The sequence below is a fragment of the Pogona vitticeps genome, chromosome 5 (genome assembly GCF_051106095.1).
Source record: "Pogona vitticeps strain Pit_001003342236 chromosome 5, PviZW2.1, whole genome shotgun sequence".
Lineage (NCBI taxonomy): Eukaryota > Metazoa > Chordata > Lepidosauria > Squamata > Agamidae > Pogona > Pogona vitticeps.
This window is the reverse complement of record NC_135787.1, coordinates 116,497,380-116,518,610: the sequence shown is the minus strand read 5'-3', so window position 1 is coordinate 116,518,610 and position 21,231 is coordinate 116,497,380. Positions and strand designations below refer to the sequence as shown.

General features: G+C 40.2%; 1 protein-coding gene across 3 annotated transcripts in view; it reads right to left on the bottom strand.

Annotated features, from left to right (window-relative positions):
- LHFPL3 (LHFPL tetraspan subfamily member 3) overlaps positions 1–21,231 on the bottom strand; it is a 330,442-nt gene that overhangs the window by 223,172 nt on the left and 86,039 nt on the right. The gene's annotated exons all lie outside the window — the stretch shown is intronic.

Sequence of the window (21,231 nt, the reverse complement as noted above, 5' to 3'; positions counted from 1 at the left end):
TGCATTGTTTCTTTTGTCTACCATGGAGTCAATCACATGCAACAAGGTTTCCATAGAAAATATGTTTTGGGAGACAATCATGCATCATCCTGACATCACGGCCAGACCACTGAAGTTGTGATTGTTCCAAGGTTGGTAAAATGCTGGTTGTCTATGTTTGCTCCAAGACCTCCGTGTCAGTGACTTTATTCCTTATTACTCATCACTGAGAGTCTTTGAGCGACAGCTTCTAACTCTTCTTATGCAGTTGTGAATTTTCTCCACTGGGTTGCATTAATGTATTTATTCTATTTGCTACAATGATATATCACCTTGAATTCATTGTGACATGTGTGGCTGCCTCCTCCCCACTTCATTTCCCAATAGCCTGTGAGACAGATCAAGCTGAAGAGTGTGACCAGCCAAATGTCACTCATTAAATTTCATGGCTGACTGGCAATTTGAACCCAAGTTTCCTGAGTCTTAGTCCAGCACACTGACCACTATATACCATATTGGCTTTTAAAAATTATTATATGGAGGACATTAAAGCCCCCAAATCTACTGGTGAGGCAGTAATATCCAACCAAAGACCCTCTTGTTCCACAGATCTTCAGTATATTCTGTCCTGCCCATGACTTGGCCATGGGGTAGAGACAGTGTAGTGTTTTTAGAGTTCCATGCTGAATTCAAGAGAGGCATCAACTGCATAGCCGGATACTAAAAGAATATAACTCACAAAACATACTATGATCTGAACTGAAGCTCGATTCCCCAAACCCAGTTCCAATCTGGAGAAAACTTACAACTAGGAAATCCAGGGCGGTATCTAATAAAACCAATTTCCATTACACAACCCAAATGTGACAGCGCTCCTAGTTTTCCTCTCGTTGAAATAAAAAAAAAGTACAAATAACGTATGTTCAAATAAAGTTGCAGTCATAAACCTGGTTGGTCAATCAGTTAAGCGGTCCGTGGTTGCAAAGCAAAATCTGGCACTCAGCAGCTATGAACATTCCCTTCCCATTCCAGAGGCTAAAGGCAGGGGTAGCTCATGGATCAGGACAAGAGTGTACTTCACCCCCCCAAATCTGCAAGGAGATACCTCAACAGATGGGAAACCCTGACATCTGAGCATTCAGTCTGGAGGCAGGCATTGCATCACGGCCTCTCCCAATTTGAAGAGACCCTTATCCAGCAGGCCGAGGTGAAGAGGAAGTCACAAAAGCAGCAAAAGCAGGGAGCTGGACAGGGGTTAGATTGGATTTGTCTTCACTGTGGAAGGGATTGTCACTCTCGAATTGGCCTCCTCAGCCACACTAGATGCTGTTCCAAGTCCTCCATACAGAGCACGTTACCATAGTCTTTCGAGACTGAAGGATGCCTAACTAACCCCTCTGCAAGAGGCATGGTATGAATGGTGAACAGTCAGCAATAAGAATACAAATGAAGGCAAGGGAAGTGTTTCTTTCTTATTCTTTGATTACTGAACTGTGTGCTACAGGAAAACACATAACAGAACCTAAAAACCTTCTTCTAAGCAAAGCAGTTGATGAAAGCACAGTCTGCAATGGAGGAGGAAGACGGTCCTAAATCCTTCCCTGTCTGTCATTTCCTTGTAGCAGCCCCTAAGCTGTCCCTTCTAGGATGGCCACATGTGCCCTGCTGAGCAAAAGGCAGTCTTTTCTGTTTGCAGAGCTGCTCAGTTCGTGTCCTAAAGCTGCTTTTGAATTGGACAAGTTGCATAAAACCAGCATCACTAAATATCTCACCTCCTTTGATGAGAAGGAAAAAAAATGCTAATTCTTAATCCTGGCTTCTGAGAACAAAGAATCAAAGCAAGGAATCATCTCCTGAGCAGACCTTCACTTTTTTTGACCGACAGCCAACAATTTGGTCAAATAGATTTAGCAAGTTTTTTTTTTAAATTGACAAAAACCTTTAAAAGCTATGATCAGATAGAACAGGAACAGATAGGTCCCTCTCTACAAATGCTTGATTGGCTACCAGTCTGTTCCTGGCACATTCAAAGTGCTGGCTTTGATCCATAAAGCCTTACACAACGTGGGTTCAGCCTATCTGAAAGACCATATTCTCCCACACAAGCCGGCCTGAATGCTGAGATGTATTGGAAAGGCCCTTCTCATAGTTCCCCCATCTTCAGAGGTCTGTTCGGTGGGAACTCAAGTGCTAGATTTCTTCAGGGCTGTTCCCATTCTCTGGTACTCTTTGCCTGGACAGATTACGTTTCCCCCCTCCCCCACTGTCCTTCCATTGATAAAGAATTTTTTTTTTATTCAGCCAAGTACTGTATTTCATAAATAAAGTGTTGGCTTTCTCTTTTTCTTTTAAAGATAAACTAATAATATTTTAATGAAGTGATTTTAAAGTGTTTTAATTTTAACTCGGCAAAACCAAAATTAAAAAAATAAAGAAGATAAAAACAGCAGTTAGTCCTCAAGGTGCCATAACATTTTATCTTATTTTTCTTTTGTTTTTTGCCTGATATGCTAGCACAGACTAACACAGCTACCTCTTCTAAACTCAGTTTTAATTGTACAGTGGTGCCTCGCAAGACGAGGTTAATGCGTTCTGCAAAAATCACTGTCAAGTGATTTCGTCGTTAAGCGAAACGCGGTTTTCCATTGAAATGCATTGAAACTCTGATAATCCATTCAAATGGGAACGGAATGCCATCGTAAAGCAAAAATCGCCATAGGAGACATTGTTAAGCAAAACGCGTTTCCCAAGCAAACACAGCCGTCTAATGAAACAGCAACCATTCAAACGTCCGTTTAGCAAAGTGAACCCAAGCTGTCAAAACCATCGTAAAGCAAAACACAGGGACCCAAAAATTAACCATCTTGCGAAGCAAGGTCCCCACCATCGTAAAGCGAAAATCGCCCATAGGAAACATTGTTAAACGGAGCGCAAGATCACTCCAGAAAACTAATCGTTAAGCAAATTCATCGTTAAACAAAGCAATCATCTAGCGAGGCACCACTGTATTTGATAACATGACACATTTAATTCTATTTCAGTGTTTGTAATTTTATTGTCTTTTAATTTTCTGTTGTTTTAAATTTTCTTTCTGGGACAAAGGCAGCATATAAATAAAATAAATTAAAATGTTTAAAAAGTTTGTGCACAAAATGGATAGCAACAGTTCTTGTCCCTGGGCATTAAAACGGACAGGTTACATGTTTATTAAAATCAAGATGTGTAAAAATTTTATGTACAAACTGAATCTGTTGTGTAGAAGCAGAAATAAACATTCAGTGTAATGCAGTGTTATTGATTTCAGTTTTTCTTCACTGTATGGTACAGGTGCATCAGTATAATGAACACCTTTACAGATAACAGATTCATACCTAGGATGTGACATGGTACATTCCCCAGGAGTTCAGTTTATAAACTGTTTAAGAGCTCTCCAGTTGGGATTTACAGACATTCTGTAGGTGTCTTTGCTGAATAATCTACTTTTTATAGCATTCAGCACAAAGCATTTGTACAGGTAAGTATAACTATTATCCACTTGCTATCCAGAAGTATCCTAAAAGTGAAATATCATTCATAATGCTCTTCATTATTTAAAGAGCGCTTTCATGTTCAAAGCTCTTTCATCAACATTATCTAATTAGTCTGCAAACCATCTCCAATTATTAGCCCCGTTAATCACAAAGAATAATAACTCACAGCAGCCACAATTTGGAAACAAATTATTTCTTAACAAAAGGCAGAACATTAATATGTCAGTCAACTCCAATGTTAAGTTAGTACCAAAAAGCCAAATCTGATTGGAACTCCAGACCATGGGACAAAGTTTTTGGTCCCCACTGTGCTATACAAAAAGGCATCCCAAATGTGTTCCCAAGGTTAGAAAAGCAGCAACTATTTTATCCAGGATTATGAACTGGTTCATAATATTGCATCTTAAATTCAAGACTTATTACGGCAGCATTTTGCTGTTGGTCTCATTCTTTTCCTATTGAGAAACAGTCTTAAATGAAGAACTGAAGAAGGGCATGTCACGGAAGATGTTGCAAGCCAAGAAAGAGTTTCTTATGGCAAATAGGCTAACTGTATTCAGAGAAAGTTTGGAACCTCTGTGGCTACACAAGCAAATAGCAGACAGACAAACAAACACAACCCTATTGGAAGTTAGGATCAGATCTGGATTAAATCTACCAACTTCAACGAGAACCAAGTTAACACAAACTTGTGCCACTAATTTATATGGGGCTCCAGTTCACCATAATCCTGCCCCAACCTTGTGATCCAGACCTCAGTTAAAATATAAAGAAGGGAAGAGAGTAAATGGTGAACTAGCGAGTAGTGTAGGCTACAGGAAATGCAGGTGCTTTTCATCTTCATATAATAACAGCAACACAAAATTTCTCATTTTAGTCAAATACTGTTCATCAGCACTTAAACTGTTGCAAATCATTGTTTCATACCATTCCTTAATACAGTATATATATATTTTTTCCTGACAATAATATTCTTAAGAGAACCTCAGAAGTATTTCACTGCATTGTTCACAGATTAGTTCTCTCATTTTACTGAAAGCCATTCTGAATTCTAATCCTGTACTTCAAAGGGTTTATAGTCCTTTCTATGATAGCTGTATCTAGCTTAGCTTTTGGTTACTGAGCACCTCCACTTCAGCTAATTAGAGCACAACAGCTTTCTTAATGCTCTGACTTTGCTCCCCAAATGAGCTAATTCTCCTGACCAGCAGTCATCTATTTGCATGATTCCAACACTTCTCTAAATAGAAGCTTTTAATTTTTTTAAGGACAAAGTGCTTGCTATATGAGTAAATATGCATAGAAAATGAAATTTGCATCATGGATGCAGAAGTTCCACACTATGGACGTCCTGCTGTGTTCACTGGGTCTTACTTCCATGTAAGATTTCTGCTTCATAATCAGGTGTCGCCAAGTCAATTCTGATTTATGGCAGCTTATTTCAGGGTTTTCCAGGTAGAGAATATTCAGAAGTGGCTTCCCATTCCCTTCTTCTGGGGACATCTTGGGACCGTGCAATTTGCTCAAGGCCACGCAAGACTGGCTCTGCTTGTAGGGGACACAGGGGGGAATCGAACTCTCAGCCTGTGGCTCTGCAGGCAGATGCATAAATCACTGAGCTATCCAGCCAGCTAAGATTTCTAGTACAGGCTATATCACTATATTTTTTCCTGCCTCGTTCTGAAGATGACTCAATCAGACAGATTCCTAAATTGGGTGTAACTTGAATCAATTGAAATAAATGGATTTTTAAACATTCAATTCAGAGTTGAGAGGGGGGAGAAATCACACAAAGGCAGAGGGCACAATTACTGTATCTAAAAGACAGGCAACCGTGTTAAAACACAATAGCTGATACAACCCATGAAAAGTTCACCGCATGGTATTTATGAGGATTTGTCTGGAAGGAATAGATTTTACCATTTCAACAAAAGGACTTAGCACTCACATACCTAGAAATATTTGATGCTGGAAAAAAATAGTTACTTTCATTCACCAAATGCACAAAAACATATCAATAATTAATAGCAATAAAGCAAATCACTTATACAAGACCTAGCAGACTGTCCAACTACAGTGGTGCCCCATTTGATGACGATAATCCGTTCCCCTGAAATCGCTGTTAAGCGAAATCATCGTCATGCGAAAAACAATTCCCATTGGAATGCACTGAAAGACATTTAATGTGTTCCAATGGGGAAATTTCCTTGTCTTCCAGCGAAGATCGCCCATAGGGAAGCCATTTTCCGAGCGCCGATCAGCTATTAAAATGGCTGCCCTGTGAAGCATGGGTTCGGAAAACACAGGGCAGCCATTTTAGGAACCCGACAATCACCTGGAAAAATCGTCATCTTGCGAACAAACGGTTCGTGAAGCACGGACCTAATCGTTGTCAAACGAAAATCCCCCATAGGAAACATTGTTTTGTGATCGCTATAGCGATTGCAAAAAAGTCATCATCCTGCGGATTCATCGTTTAGCGGGGTTGTCATCATGTGGGGCACCACTGTACACTGTAAGAACTTAATCCATATTTGGACTGAGTTCTTAAGTCGAAACGTTCTTAAGTCGAAGCACCATTTCCCATAGGAATGCACTGAAAACCATTTAATCCATACCTGCTGTTTTTCATTCTTAAATCGAGGCGCTGTTCTTAAGTCGAAGCTGGTTAATCCGTATCTACCACTAGGGGGTGAATTTTTCTTCTTCTTTTGACCTAAGTTGAACTTATGTCAAAAAAAGGGCAGGAAAGGGTGTGTGTTTTTTTTTCTTTTTCTTTTTTGGTCAAGGCTCCGTTCCCAAGTCGAAGTGACTTTTTGCGAACTGAGCCGTTCTTAACTCGAATCGTTCATATGTAGGGACGTTCTCAAGTTGAGGTACCACTGAAATATTTTCAATATATTCAAGCTGGTATCAGGAGGAGACCCTACATTTAAAACTCTGAAATCATATTTCCCCATGTGAGTATCTTACAACTGAGTATCTTACTGACTGAATATCCAATCCTTAAAGTGTCAGAGCTGCAAATTTTGAAACAGTCTGTCAGACTCAGCATACATTTCGAGTGGCCGGGATTATGTCAGACAAGATCCAGTAACAACTCGTTTTATTAATACCAGCAATAAAAGACGGACTGTGCCTATTAAAATGGTTTCAATCCTTGTTTCATCCCTATGAGCTTTTGTTTGGCAGAGCAAAAGCAGAGCATGAGGCAACTGTAATACCAGATCCCACTTAATTACAGCTGCTAAGAAGGAGAGTCAGGCCAGAAAATATACACACTCTGTAGGATCCCATACTGTAGAAATGGCTGTCCTTTCCACTACTATTTAATTTGAGGCAGGGCATAACAAGCCTGATCTTTTAAATCCAAGCAGAAAAATGTATTATAAGGTGAGGCAGGATGAATGAAAACTAAATGGTGAATTAAACTAAGCAAATAGTACCTCAGGGAGCTCCCTCCAAGTGCGCTGATGAGTGGCTTACTTTGGAATAGTCTAAGGACGAATTGGGGTTTAATAAAGAAATCACTGTGATGGGAGCACGTGTGGATCAGGATTACTGGTGGCCCATGGTCTGCGACTGGGCATGGGGGACTCATCCTGCCTGTCACCTACACCCTGCTCAAACCATGGGCTACAAGCAATCAAGGTGCAGAGCCAGATTGCTTAAAGTGCTGGTTCCCAACCTTGGACAACCCAAGTGTTCTTGGACTGCAACTCACAGAAATCCCAGCCAACACAGTGAGTCATGAAGGCTTCTCGGAGCTGAACGTCCAAGAACCTCTGGGTTACTCAACGTTGGGAACCACTGGCTTAAAGAGTCATTAGGAAGGTAGGCAGGACCCTGATGAGAAATCCAAAGAGCAACCTAGGACACCTAGCACTTTTATAAGCAGCAGGCCAAAACAAATAAACAAACAAACAGCAGATAAGATCAAGGCAGATGAAATAAAAGTTAACTACAGTCAAATTAAGACCCAATCTTAATCCAGACTATCCCGTCGCCATACCAGGGAGTCCTAGGGGAGGAATAAGAGAGCTACTTATCTGGTCTCAAGCTCTGTTGACCCTTGGCAGCCTTCAGTTCTCTGTCCACCATATTTACACTGATGGCATACAAAAAGGACATGGAAAAATGGGCCACTCAGTTGATGCAGACCTCTGAGTTGTTATCTTTTTTCACCATTAAAAGCAAAGTGGCTATAAAAATTAACTCTTTGTCAGACTTAATACTAAAGGAAGCTGCACATTTTATGCAGAAAACTGTTTGGAATTACACAAGAAAATGGGATTCACAATTCTTACTGAAAGCCTGCCCAGAAAGCTCTTCGGATCAACTCATACCTGTTAGGCATCGTCCTCCATTACAGTGACGTGCTCATTTTCTCTCTCTCTCTCTCTCATATTCACTCGCTCGCTCACTCACTCACATTCATCTTGCAGAGAGCATGGGATTGTATATTTGAACCCATTTCAAGGAGGTACGGGATCTTGTTGAGCTTTCGAGCAAAAAGCCTCTAGTCCCACGAAAGGATAATTGCTGTTGTAAACCACACACTTCTCAAGCAGAAGGAAGCTCTAGTGACTGCTATACACAATCCTGATCTAGATGATCAAATAGCATTGCCTGAGAAAAAGCAGCTTCCTATGCTCCACATTAGACATAACTGGTTCCAGGGCAGGCATACTTTGGTGGGCATCTGCATGCACAACCCCCTTTGAAAATAAAGCTGTCAGGGTAGACAATAAGGAATAACGGGTGTATACCTGGACATGCACCTCCCAATGCTAATGATTATTAAACACATCACCACGCCTGGGGCAGGAGAATTCAGATGGCCTGTTAGCAAAGGCAATCCCATTTCCTTTCCCCCATAAAACTCAATGGGAAGCTATTGAGAATTTAGCCAGTCATTAACAACACAGCCCTACGGTTTCATCTTCATAGGCTACCCTCACACTTTTTTCTCAGTTCTCAGGGGTAGGCAAAGCATGGCCTGAAGGCCACTGCAGCTCACAACCATTTCTACAGCAACCAAAGACATCTGACAACAGATCATCACTGCTGCAGACCACAACTTCTCTGTTGCTTGTACAGCTTTGTGACAGCTTCCCAGTCATTTCTGCAGCTTTAAAAATCTTTAGTCCGTGGGAGCTTAACTTATTTAGTTATTAAAGAGAGCCTACTGCTTTTATTTTTGCCTATAATGGCTTTCTTTGTTTTAATAACCTTAATTGAACAGGGAAGTCTCGGATCACTTCCTAGAATGCCACTTCCAGTCTGACTGGGCTGTTTTCTTCTTCCTTTAAGAATCTCACTAGTTAAGGGCAGCTTATATATCAAAGAATCGTGACTCCGTGGTTCTCTGATGCTTCACCAGTGAAGGTGTTAAAGAAAACATCAACCAGTCCAGTTATTATAGAAGTCATTTTTCTGGAAGCAGAAACAACAATCTAAGACTTCCTTTTCCCAGTAAGAACAAGGCAAAGAATGGGCATTTGAGACAAAAACAAAAGGGGTGCTACCTGTTCAATAGCCAACTAAGTTTAAGCTGGTAAGGAAGTAAAGATTATTAAAAAGCCATGAAAGTGATAAAGCCACCACAATGGAGCCATATGAGCAATAAAGGAGCTACAATTAACCTTAACCTTAATAAAGTAAAGTCCTCCATAAAGCCTTATGAATAATATACAAAAATAAGCATCAATAAAAGTATAGTAGAGTGGTCATTATCACTTATGAGAGTTGCTATTTAGCAATTTTTTTTTAAAAAAATAGCCAATTTGGCTGCACACTGCAGGGAGTAGAACTTTTCACTTGTTAGCAAATAGAGAAAATGGCTGTTGAGACCTCCAAGCCTGGGCTAAGTCAACATTTCCTAGTGAGAGCTAAAACTAGATGACATATTGAATGAAGACTTTCAGTCTTCTACTATTTCTTCTGAACCAGTTACAAGGCAGAATACAGCCAGGAGTGAAGTGGATGAATATGGCAACATGAAAGGAAGATTGATTTAACAACTTCTACCACCATTGCCAACAATCCGCTAGTGATTCCCCTCTTAACTGTTTATACCAGGGGTGGGGAAAATGTAGCTTGAAATGCAATTCCCAGTGCCACGAAGCCCCTTCATTTTGATACCCGCAATTCAATTTTTAAAAAACATTTTTGCTCAAAAAGGCTCCCTGTCAGCTTTATTATTATTATTATTATTATTATTATTATTATTATTATTATTATTATTATTATTATTATTATTATTATTATTATTATTATTATTATTATTATTATTATTATTATTATTATTATTATTATTATTATTATTATTATTGTAGCCACCTCCTCCTACGTCACAGAGGAGCCGCCACTTCACACTCACATACACTTATCACGCTGCCACCAACCACACACATATATCTGACTCCTCAGACAATGGTATGGATTTTAAAAATAAAAATGATTGTTTATTGATACAACATAAGAGATAGTAAATCACAGTATAAACTAAATAAGGCAATCAATATCATAAAGTATCCCCTCATACACTCTCTCACACAGACCTTCACTAACACAGTACCTCAAAACCTGCACATGCCCTAAGTCCCTAACAAGATCCTAACCAAGTCCCTCTCTAGTCCCTATCCAGTCCCTATCTGACTCACACATCATTTACTCCCCCCTTATATACCTTAGCGCCACCCCCTGAAGTTCCACCTCCTGTCCTGCCATAGGCAGATGAACTCCAGCCATAGCACTGACAGGCAGGTGACATCATCGCAACCATCACAATTATTATCTAAGTCCACAGCACTCTTGTACCTCCAAACACACCTACAAAGAATTTTAGCCACTAGAAAGCATGCAGGGATTTTTTTGAACCCAGCAAAATCCAAAAAAGCCTTTTTTAGGAGGAACCCACCTCCTTGGGGATGGGTGGAGCACAGGACCATGGGCAACCCTCCAGGGTCCAGGAGAGTTTATGAACAGCCTTCAAACCTTTGAAAATTGCCCACACTCACTTTATACCATCACCAGTATTTTGTATCCATCTTCACCTTACAAATTTAAAAGCTTTCCCAGTGGATTTGGGCTCAGAGGAGACTTCAGTTTTAATAATTTAGGTCACTGGTTCTTAACCTTGGGTTACTCAGGAGTTTTGGACTGCAACTCCCAGAAGCCTTCACCACCAGCTGTCCTGACTGGGGTTTCTGGGAGTTGCAGTTCAAAAGCATCCAAGTAACAAAGGTTAAGAACCACTGATTTAGGTCACATAGTACACCACAATTTCTCTCATGGCAGCATAAGATATCACACAATTAGCTATATTCCTGATAACCAGTGTTAAGAAAAGCATTGTTTTGCGGGGTTGCAACTCAACAATTCCCAGAAGTGAGCATAGGCTACAACTCCTGCAGTCCACAACAAGTTCCTCCCCACCCCCCAACTCTGTGGATAACATGTGCAAAACAGCGTATGGACAAACGTGGCAAAAAGAAAGAGAACACTATGAGCTGAGTGTTATGTATACATTTATATGGCTATAAACAGCGACGGACATTTTTAGGCCAAGTTTGGGTGGAACCACCTAAGGCAGAGGTTCCCAACCTTGAGTACCCAGATGTTCTTAGACTGAAACTCCCAGACGCCTCTACCACTAGCTGAGCTGGCCAGGATTTCTGGAGTGTTAGCCCAATAACATATGGGAACCCAAGGGTGGGAAGCACTGATCGAAGGGATATGCTATTGCAAAAAGGCAGGGAAAGAGAACACACAGCCCATGAGCATAATTTATCCTTTGTAGCAGAGCCATAGCCAGCAGTTTTAGAGTCTGGGCTTTTGATGCCCTGACGGTTATGCTTGGATCATGTGAGATTGCCACAGGAGAGACGAGGATGGAGGAACGGAGAGGAACACTAGGGGCTGATCATGTGGCAGCCCTATTAATTCTGTGTTCAGCCTGCCTGTGGTGTGTTGTTGTTGTTGTTGTTGTTGTTGTTGTTGTTGTTGTTGTTGTTGTTGTTGTTGTTATACTGAAGGCAGTATTTGCTCTCAGGAGGGGCAGGCGTATGTCCTTCCAGCAGCAAATATGAATGGATGAACATGCTTCTCGCACCAAGTGTTGGTGCCCTCTGTATCCTAGCACACCAGATGAAAGCCCCAGCTGCCCTACCCTAATAACAGCTCTGGATCTTGGATTCCCAATCAAGTCTCTGGAAGTTTCCCAGTCACCCTGCCTTTCACCAAAGGATCCATCCCAAGAGGAAGCTGAAGCAGGAAACAAGAATCTCTGCTGCAAGGGGGCTGGCTTTATTTTAGCTTCATCTTCCACACCATGCCCATTCTTTGGATTTAGTATAAAATCAAAGGCCCTGCTGTTCCATGGTCAGTGAAGGGTCACAGAACATCAGCTAAGTGACCATTAGTATTTCTTTGTAAAGCGTATGGTTTTATCCTCCTCTACTTCAGGCCTGTAGTTTCAATAAGTGGCAAAGAAACTCACAGAATTAAAAGGCTTTACATCAACTGATACATGCTAGTGTATTCCACTGCATTCAAGACGGTTTAGTTAAAGCAGTGAGCATCTTTGTGAGGACAAACTTCCTTTGTTAATTTCAGAGTTAATTTGCAGCTATTTATTTCTATTTGATTGCAAGGTTTAAGTTAAATGCAAGCCACGCTCAAAATGAAAATAAACTGTACTCAGGGGACTTACTACTTTAACTAAAAATCAGTCGATTAAAACAGGACAAGTTGGGAACAGATAATTAAACCTAAATTAATTAAACACACAATGCTGAACTGGTGTAATTCTGAGTGTATTTGGAAAGCTCAAGTTAGACCAATTCAAGTTTCCAGTTATCTGATTTCACGCTCTGATCACATTGTAACCACTGGGAATTTCCAAATGTTTATAATGGTTAAAATATCAGATGGTCATTTATTGTTATTTAACTCCTATTATTATTATTATTATTATTATTATTATTATTATTATTATTATTATTATTATTATTATTATTATTATTATTATTATTATTATTATTATTATTATTATTATTATTATTATTATTATTATTATTATATTCCCTTACTTTGTTGCCAGCTCTCTTTCCAGTCTTCTTTGAATTTTTTTTTGTCTAAACGCCTATTTTAGCAGATTATTGCATCGAGGATCCATTGAAGTAGTTCCACTGCTAGATGTGCTTCCACCAGCAGGTGATCTCCCTTAGAGGTACCCCCAAAAGCAGCTCTGAAGTGCTTAGAAATGGCCCAGAACCATCTTCTGGGTGGTACAGAGGGCATCAGGGGAGAGAAAGGGGAAGCACATTTCAGCACGCTAGCAGGCATATGCTAGAGAAGTGTTGGATCTGAGCCCGAATGTGTGGCTCCTTTCTCATTCAACATTCTTTAGATGCAAGCTGAGAATGTATTAAAAGTACCTGCACAAAGATGCCCATCCTCAGGGAGCAACTACAACTGTTTTGATAGTCAGCCAAATTCTGCCCCCTGAAACATCTGAAACAACCCTTTTTCTTCCACAGTATTGCATTCATATACTTATTTTAAGATGGGAGTTTTCCCATATAATGAATTTCCTTCCTTTTACTCACCCCATAGTCTGCATTCTCCCAGACACATTTTTCATGGTTGTGGGGATACTCATGGGAGAAAACGGAATTACTGTATTGAGTTTTGTAATCCTTTGTTCACAGTAGGATGGCTTGAGACCTGGGAGGAACTGCACAACTATATTTAATGCAATATATTCAGGATGGCTTTGAAACTAGGAAAATCATATTGGTACTTCTGGAAAGGAAAGGCTAGTTGACAGGTCCTGTCATTGTCCAAGGGATGCCCAAATGTTCACATTCTTCAGGAAAGCTCCTTCCATGTCCCATGTGAAGAAACAGTCAAAAGCAGTATCTCCTCTAAGCTGCGCAGGTGCGCAGTCACACAGTGCTGCTGCAGCGCTACACACCCACAGCTAGTGTTGCCACTCATTTCGTTCTGGTTGCGGCTGGAACCCTGCATGCGTGAGGCCAAAAGAAGTGTGACATTGCAACACAGCATCATTTCCTCTCATACATCAAGTCATATAAGAGGAAATGCCTATACTGTAGCGTCTTCTTAACCTACAGCAATTTACCACTAAATAACAAACTGGATTCTGGTCAATATGTTTATCCTAGTTTTTGCAAAGGTGCTCCTTCATGTTGCAAAAATATTGTCACAGTACATGGCTTTCATCAACCACATACCCTGAATTTAGCAGGTTTTATTTTGTGATTGATCAATAGATGCTGAACAAAGACTTAATTTGCAAGTCTGGCTGTTTGATTAAGGAATCCTGCTGTGGGAAGAAAAATAATAATTACAGAGCATATGTTTTCCTCTTAATGTCTAATGTGACCCTCAAATATATACATTGCTTACACTGAATGTCAGTCCTGAAAAGCACTCAGCTTTCATTATATTGGTGCCTCAAATGTGGAGTCTTCATATAAAACCATATCAGTCCATATCAACCAGATTATACCCTATGCCAAGCAAACAGCAAGAAGATCAAATCATTCCAGAAGTAAGCAGGCAAAGTGCTTCTTTTTCCTATATAAGGAATATTATCATCAGTTCATTTGTTCCCAGAACAATGTATTTATTGTGGTCAGAAGCTGTTGTCTCACTCACTTCCATGCACATTCTTGTATACTCGTTTTCACCTTTAAATATTGTCTTTCATAGCTTTAAGCTGCCTTGGTTCCTTTTCAAGGAGAAAGACAAGGCAAAAATATTTTAAATAAAATAAATAAATAATAATTCTGACCAGATCAAGCAATGAATATGAGTCTGCCCTCAAAAGATTTCGAATTGAGGCAATCAAGGTGACTGCATGCCTTTTGTGCCACTGTGGAATCAGGAGGAACCAACGGCAAATTCATAGGATTTCCTTATGCTTCTGAGAAAGAGGCCAGAACGAAATACTTCAAGCAGGCAATGAACTCTGTGCCATTTCCTGCTGGCTAGCCCATGTTTATGCCTGGGAACTCTGTCAGACACACTTGCATTCCTTTGACATTGCTTTAAGAGTGACACTTCCACAATATTATACTACAGTGACCTTTTTAAATAGCCAGATATTTATTTATAGACCTCCCACCTTCTATCCCTATCTGGGATATTATTATCTCAGAAGTATTGATAAGCAAGTTCCTTGCTCTCTGTGGTACTTTAGGATATATCCTTTATAATGTTCTGTGTTTCATTCCATGCTTGTTTTAACAGCAAAATAATTTGTACTGACATTGTTTCTCTCAGTTTTGACACTGTTTTCTCTGCAGATCTCCATTGACAGTTGTGTGAGAACTGTGGGATGGCACTAAGTAACAGCTAAGCAAATAGGAAATTAGTGCTGACACAAAGACATCCCAAAAAGTAGCTAAATATGGGCTCTTCAGCATTGCCTCTATTACATAAGGGCTAATTGTATGTTTCGGTAACTTTATGAAATTTAGGCACCACTTTCTTGGTTTTCATGCCTGAAGACAGGCTTGCCCAACATAATTAATTTTAGTCAAAATACTGCTGCAGGATTTAAATTGGTTGTTGTGGGTTTTTCAGGCTCTTTGGCTGTGTTCTAAAGGTTATCCTTCATAACATTTTGCCAGTCTGTGGCCGGCATCTTCAGAGGACAGCACTCTGTGCTCTGGTGTAGTTGGCTTGGGAGTGCTGCTGAGAAAACTCCACAGTTAGGGAGTAAGAGGGGATAAGAGGACAGGTCTTCTTATGGATTGAGAATTGGTTGAGAACTAGGAAACAAAGAGTATGTGTCAATGGGCAATTTTCACAATGGAGAGAGGTGAAGAGCGGTGTGCCCCAGGGATCTGTCCTGGGACCAGTGCTTTCCAACCTGTTCATAAATGACCTGGAGACAGGGATAAGCAGTGTGGTGGCCAAGTTTGCAGATGACACGAAACTTTTCCAGGTGGTGAAGACCAAAAGGAATTGTGAAGAGCTCCAAAAGGATCTCTCCAAACTGGGAAAAAGGGCGGCAAAATGGCAAATGTGTTTCAATATAAGAAAATGTAAATTAATGTACACTGGAGCTAAAAATCTAAACTTTTTTTTATTGGCTAATGGGTTCTGAGCTGTCCATAACAGATCAAGAAAGAGATCTTGGTGTGCATGTGGACAGCTCAAGGAAAGTGTCAACCCAATGTGCGACCGCAGTGAAGAAAGCGCGCTAGGTATTGTGGCGTCCGCCCAGGTCATGAATATTAATGAGCTATCTGCATGTACCAATGAGAGTACTGGAGAGGCAGAGTCACCAGATATAAGAGTCTCTGCAGGAGGGGGAGAAGGAGGATTTGTGAATTTAACTTTGGGAGTAGAAAGAGAGGGTTGGTGGTTGAGGGTGGATGAAGTAGGATGTTTTTTAAAGAGTTAACAACATTGACTGTACCCTCATAACCGGTAATAACAAACTTCTTCTATTTGGTTCTTTTTAAAATGACACATTGCCTTGACTTCTATCATTAATAATAAATAATGCTGATGCAATCAACTGGTGGCAGCAACACGACATGTGGCTTGTACCCTTTGCTTGGTGAAACAACCACGGGACAGGCAGTAACGTGACAGGTATCATTAAAAAGGGGATTGAAAATACAACAGCCAACATTATAAAGTACAAAACGCTAGTAAGGCCACACCTGGAGTATTGAATACAGTTCTAGTTGCCACACCTCAAAAAAGACATAGTAGGACTGGAAAAGGTGCAGAAGAGCGACTCAAAATGATGACTGGGCTGGGGCACCTCCCTTATGATGAAAGGCTACAGCATTTGGGGTTCTTTAGTCTAGAGAAAAGACATCTGGGAGGGAAATGATTAGACGTATACAGTTATGCAGGGGATGGATAAAGTGAATAGAGGGAACCAGGGGACATCCACTTAAATTGAGTGTTGGGAGTGTGAGAACAGACAAAAGAAAATATTTCTTTACCCAATGTGTTTTTAGTCTGTGGAACATCTTGCCTCAGGATGTGGTGACAGCATCTGGCCCAGATGCCTTTAAAAAGGGATTGGACAGATTTCTGGAGGAAAAGTCCATTGCATATTACAAGCCATGATGGGGATGTGTAATCTCCAGGCTTAAAAGGAAGGTACCTCAAAATGGCAAATGCAGGGGAAGGGTATCAGGAGACAGATATCTAGTTGACTCATGTGCTCCCAGAGGCATCTGGTGGGGCCACTGTGAGATACAGGAAGCTGGACTAGATGGGTCCTTGGCCTGATCCAGCAGGGTTCTTCTTATGTTCTTAGGTCATCTTCTTTTCTTAAACCTTTGTAGCATTAATGTCTTCTCTAGTGAATCTTGTCTTCTCATGAGATGCCCAACATATGATAGCCCCAATGCAGTCACTTTAGTTTGAACTGAGAATTAAAGCTTGTGTTTGTCCAGAAACCCCTTATTTCTCTTTCTAGTATTCTATGATTATTTGTAAAGCCCTTCTCCAACTCAACGTTTCAAATGAATCAACTTTTTTACTGCCAGCTTTTCTCACTGTCTGAATTTCACATCCATACACAGTAATCACAAATATAGTACAGATGATCTTGACCTTGGTCTCCAGCAACATATCCTTAAACTTAAATGCCTTCTCTAATTTCTTCAAAAGGAACAGCCCTGTTAACATTTTAATTAATAGACTGACATGCTTTTAATACATTTAATGTTTTCAAATGTTAATGGTAACAGTAACAATCTATTTTTGCAATTTGTAACTTATTTTTATGTTTTTGTGGTGATGATGGTATGTTCCAACCTTGGAAACTCGATGACACCCACAGGAATGATAAATTACACCCTTTAGCAATGATAAAAACCTGATTTTTTTTTTTAAGATGTAGAAGTACAGGGTGTTTTGTTTTGTTTGCTTTGCTTTGTAAAGGGGAATCCCTTGAAGTCGGAGAAGCCAAAAATAATAATAATTAAAAAATGTTTGCCTTAGCCTTCTCTCCATGTTTCTCTTCCCCATTTTAGCAATTTATATGAAAATAACAGAGATGGTAGAAGTACCCCCAGATAACCTGTAACATGTTAAAAGAATATGTATAGGGTTATGGGAGTTGCAAAAATGAAGAAAGGTTGGGCTTTAGAATCAGATTTTTTTTCTTCCCAGTTGACATCATCAAAGTCACAGAAATGTCTGCTTTGTCCTTCATGCAAGAGGAGAAGAAGGGTGTATAGCCTGCAGCACAAAAGTGCTACCACCTATGAGGATCTAATTCTACCCCTACCTAATTCCTCAGCAGCTTCACACAGATCGTTTTTTCCCAAAAGATCAACAATCTGTACAGTATATGGATCACTAGATGAGGATGTGGAACACTGGATGAGAGTGCTTTATAGACAAAGTGTGAACTATAGGCTAGGGTGTTACATTAGGGTGGTAGGTTCTAAATACTTCCAAAACAAAGAGAAAATGCATTATGGTCCATGTAGAATCTTACGAAACATGAATTTTCCCAGAGTAAGGCTCTGATTTAAAGCAAGTGGTCTCTGAAGCAGTCTAAACTGAATCAGGGCTTTTTATATAGAAGTGAAGTAAGTTCCAAGATGAATCTTACTTATCTTATTAGATTCTAATACTATAAGGCACAATTTGGCCCAGCAGTAACCTTCATGTCCACAGATACATACTTTATGGATCAATTTGTTTGCATACAATATTGTTCTGAATGTTGCGAACAATATTTCCATTTTATCTATTCTGATCCCAAGAATTTCATCAGAATTCCAGTTCTCATGTGTTTTGCTAACATTAATTTTTCAGGAATCCTTACAGAAATGTCTACTGTACATTTGTCACGCACCAACGACCTTCAAAGGACTCTTGATGGAGTGCCATTGTGGGCTATAATCCACAAAAACATATGCCAATTTTTGTGTGTGAGTTTAACCTGCTACACTGCTTTTTGTGGAGTTTGTTACAACAGAACACAAAAATAATTAAGACTATTTAGCCTGCATATTGGCTCCACGTTTAAAATTGTTGATGATGTTGTGGTGATGAGAGGTGGCTGTTCGGCCAAGTAGAGACATCTCATCCCCAAACTGAGAGATACACTTCCTTCTCTGGTCATGAGTTAAGTTGTCAAGTTCACTTCCACCAACTTTCCTGCTGGTTTCGGAAAAGGAACCAAAGCTCTTTAAACCCTAAAGTGCCTTTTGTTATGACTACTCAGACTAGCACATAATTTTATTTTCTTCTATACAGACCCAAGAGCTGATTTCCTTGGTCTGGCCTGCTTTTTATTCTGTGTTTTCTGCTTTTAGTCATTATGTATAATTTTTTTTTCAAAGCATGCCCTCACTAATCTTCAGCTTTACAAATGCCACCTATTCAGTGTTCCGCCACTATTTAGTGAGTACAGGAACAAATTGCAGAGGCTTATCTAATGCATGCACAATTACAACATTCTTTGAAATATGGGATGGCTCCTAACTGTTGCTGATTGACCAAGCTCTAAGAAAGCCAGCACAGTTGTGCTAACATTTAAAACAATGCTATGGAAGGCAACTGCTCTCCTTCGGTTACTTCCAGATTACTAAAGTGTGTATAAAATTTTTGCCTAAGGTTAGGGATTATTAACATCACTTTCCAAGTTCTACTCCCAATATTCTAACGAACTCACTGGCATTTCCCCCCCTCTTAAACTGAAATTTGACTGGATGAAATCTTACTGTTTAGTGTTGTAAGTTACAACTAAAGTAGGTCCAATGAATCCATAGGGATTTAGTGAGTAAGCTCCTCCATAAAATCTATTGATTCAATGAGCTTACTCTAATTTTGATTTATGACACTGTGCAAGAGGATTTCAGCCACAGTTTTAGTTCAGAATAAGAGAACCTGCATGCACATTTCAAATGTCTAAAACACATATTTATTTCACCAGCATGGCATAACTGTTCATTCAGCAGTCTCTGTCTCTCACTTGTCATAAACTGCTATAATTTTTTTCCCACCTCACTCCTGATGTGTGACATATTTGACAGTGACATATTCCCCCTACTAAAAAAAGTCCCATCATCAAGAGTTTGTAGTATTTTGTTTTACTATGTAATTCATGCCTCAAGAAAAGGTAGGCCATGAATCTTTTTTGAAACTGGGGAAAGTGTAGATTTTTATGCTCAGGTTACATGAAATATTTTTTTCCAGTCAATGTACAACTTCCCTATTATAGAAAAGAAAGGAGCCCTGAAACTGGCATTTTGAATACATAAGGAAAGGTAGCCAAATTGCCAAATATTTAATAAGTGTTTGGGTTAACAAATATGGGCCATGAATAGGAATATCCCACATCTACTTGTGAATACTCTATATGAATGTCCTACCCTACTTGCAAGGTAGGTGGGACTCATCAGCCTTGGGAGGCAGCCCATCTAGGAGAAGGAAAACTCCAAACTCAAACCTCCACTGCCTTGTGGCTATATCCACCAATGGAAAAGGATTCAGGAGTAAACCTTGAGGCAAAATCTGGAGCTGGAGTCCTGGAGACAATTCATATCGTTCTGGCAACTCCTGCGACATCGCTGGAACCAGTTGTATTGGCTCTTGCCTTTCCATTAGACTATTTCAGCAACACGGAGAGGGGGGATTTGCTGCTTGGAACAGCCTATCCTCCATATTATTTTACCCAGGCTTCGTGCCCTGGAGGGGACACTCCAGCTTCGCATACAGCTTTGAAACGCTATACGCTGTTCCAAGTCCTCCACGCAGAGCACGTTACCATAGTCTCTCAAGACTGAAGGCTGCCTATGATGACTCGTAACTTACACTTTTAATGTGCATCTTAATAACTTCATTCCTGGCAAACTGCCTATTGCTTAGGATACAAAAGCGAAAGCAGTTTCCCTAAGAGGCCTTTAGCCTGCTTTTTGGTCTGCTTCAGGGACAGGCTGGTTTGCTCCTAGAGCCACACTGCCCCCCAGAGGGGTGATCCTTGCACCTTTCTATGTCTCCATCAGGGGATACTGTTCTTTAGGTGCAAGTAGGATTGCTCTGTTTTGGTTTGATCTGAGTGTGTGTGACTGTTGGGATTGCACCAAAGAGGCTGCCTGGCTGCCTGTCCCTTTGGAGAAGCCAGCCGCTTAACTGAATACTTCCTCTGAGCTGTTCTTGGGAGTGCAGGGCATTTCTTTTAAAAGGTTACTAATGTTATCAGCAATGCTGTGAAAGTTTTTTTTCACCTTCTGTCAAAGCTTCCCTGATTTGCTGTGCCAGTTAGCAAACGCTAAACACAATGGAATGCTTCTGTCTCTGGTCCTTTCCAAAGGCTAGGAAGATTTAAAGGGAAAGCTTCCCATTTCCCAAAATTGTTAAGAACTTTATAGGAAGCTTTATAGTCACCACAAATTAAGTAAACTACAGTTTAGAACCTCCAATTTTGATCAGCCCCTAAAACAAGCATGGTATGAAAAATTAAAATAATACACATACCTGTTCTGCAACAACACTATGGGGCCTCTTAAACCTAGACTAATTTGGAGCCATGCCTTAAACTGGGCCTGATACCTAATTATGGCAACTCATTACAGAGATCTCCAATGGAGTGGTACATTCTCTGCAAGCGAATGGAGAAAGAATCCATCTATGCAGTAGATATGGCAAAACAGCTGCTAGTAAGAGCAGCTGCTCTGCCTCTTATTCCCACCACCAC